The sequence below is a fragment of the Penaeus chinensis genome, chromosome 2 (assembly GCF_019202785.1).
Source record: "Penaeus chinensis breed Huanghai No. 1 chromosome 2, ASM1920278v2, whole genome shotgun sequence".
Taxonomy (NCBI): domain Eukaryota; kingdom Metazoa; phylum Arthropoda; class Malacostraca; order Decapoda; family Penaeidae; genus Penaeus; species Penaeus chinensis.
Genome location: NC_061820.1, coordinates 19,165,511 through 19,167,324, shown reverse-complemented (window position 1 = coordinate 19,167,324; position 1,814 = coordinate 19,165,511).

The window sequence follows — 1,814 nt, the reverse complement described above, 5'->3', positions numbered from 1 at the left end:
TTGTGTTGGGTTTATGAAGCAACCTTGGAAAATCAATAACTGTATCTGTGGGATTTTTGCTTTGTTCTGAGGCTGCCAATAAAAATACATTGTTTTTTGGGGATTTAGTTTCAGGCCATTCATTCGAAGTAATTTTTTGCTTCTGTTAGGGTTTTTGTTTTTGTCTTTTCATCAAATTCAATTTAGATTGTTAAGAGGCGCGTGAGAATTGAGAGTGTCGGCCCCCTACTGAACAAAAGACAGTTTTTGCAATTGATGGACAAATCATTTATGAAATTAGTAATATGTTGGGCCAAGGAATTGAGCCTCGTGGACACCGAACGAAACTGATTGCAAATTGATGTACTTTTTCATGGATTTTACTGATTGAGTTCTCGCGGACAGGTAACTTTTGAACCAGAAAATTATCAATTTCGTGATTGTTAGTTTGTTACAAATATTCCCTGGTGACCTGTCAAAGGCCTTCGATAACCCATTTTTGTGAGATTGACTGGTTATTGTCTATATTAGTATATTTTCATTTGTGACTTTTAGTAATGCCGTTTCGGTTGATTAATTTATTTCCTAAAACGTGTTGGCGTGTTAGAATAAGTTATTCGCTTCTAAAATTTTTTTTAATGGTTTGCAACTATTTTTCGAGAACTTTTGATATTTATGGTGTATAGTGGATGGGTCGGATAATTATTGATTTCGCCTCGGTCACCGGATTTGAAAAAACGGAGTTATGATGCCTGTTTCCAAAGTGATGGATAAACACGGTGAATTAGATGTATTAATAATATGTCAGTTAGTATGCAATGGTGGTAAACTATGTTATGAAACGATGTGCAATTCCATCGCTCCACTGAATTTGGGCTTTTTAAGTGTTTAATTGGTAGGATAAAATTGTTTCAACTTTACTTGGTTTGCGGTCTGAAGAAGTTTGTTGTAGTGTTCGTTTCGTTTTATGTTTGTTGTATGGGGGGCGGGGTTTTTTTTCTTTCAAAAGTGCGGCTACTACTTCTGCAAAGAAAGTTATTAAGTATTCTGTTTATTTATGGATTTTGGTGGTGTCCGTATTTTGTTTTTCTTAGGCACTAAAGTATTTTTAGTTTCTCGTTTCAGAGAATCGCTTCTTTCATTTATTTAACTTTTTTTAAAAATTAGTTTTCGCCCAGCGGAGGAGTGTTTTCACATTTTTCTTCTTTTGTTTGTATCAGCTTGAAGGGTGGAGTCAAATCTGTTTATCTTGAGGCTTTGTGAGTATTTTTCTATCATTTATGGCCCTCTAAGGGTTTTCATTTATCCAGGGGCGGGAGGACGCTAACTGTTTTTGTTTTTAAAAAAGGTGCGCAGGCATCGGAGGCGTTCTTTATCAAGTTTGTAAGAATATTAACTTGTTTGTCAACGTCGTCAGTTGTTAAGATCTTTGACAGTGGACGAGTCATTGGCTTTATATGTTGACAGGAATAATTGAGGATTGTACTGCGTTAGGTCGCGAAGGTTTTGTGACTGGTTTTCGCTTTGTTTTATATATTCAAGGTCAAGGTTAACGGGCGTGATCAGGCAATGTGGCATGGGACGGTCTGGTGTATGTATTATTCGGGTCTGTTTGTTTTATAAAAATCTATAGGATGAGGTGTTTTCTGTAATCCTTGTAGGCTCTTTATAAGTTGGTTTAATTTGTTTTTGTTAAAATTTTCCATTATTTTGCATTTGGGGTTTTCTTAGAATCGTCATTTAAATCACCTAAGATGAAAGTGGTTTTCTCTTTGTTGACATTTCTCTGAGTATTTTCTAGGTAGTCAAATGATTCTGTGGGGGGATGAGGGTGT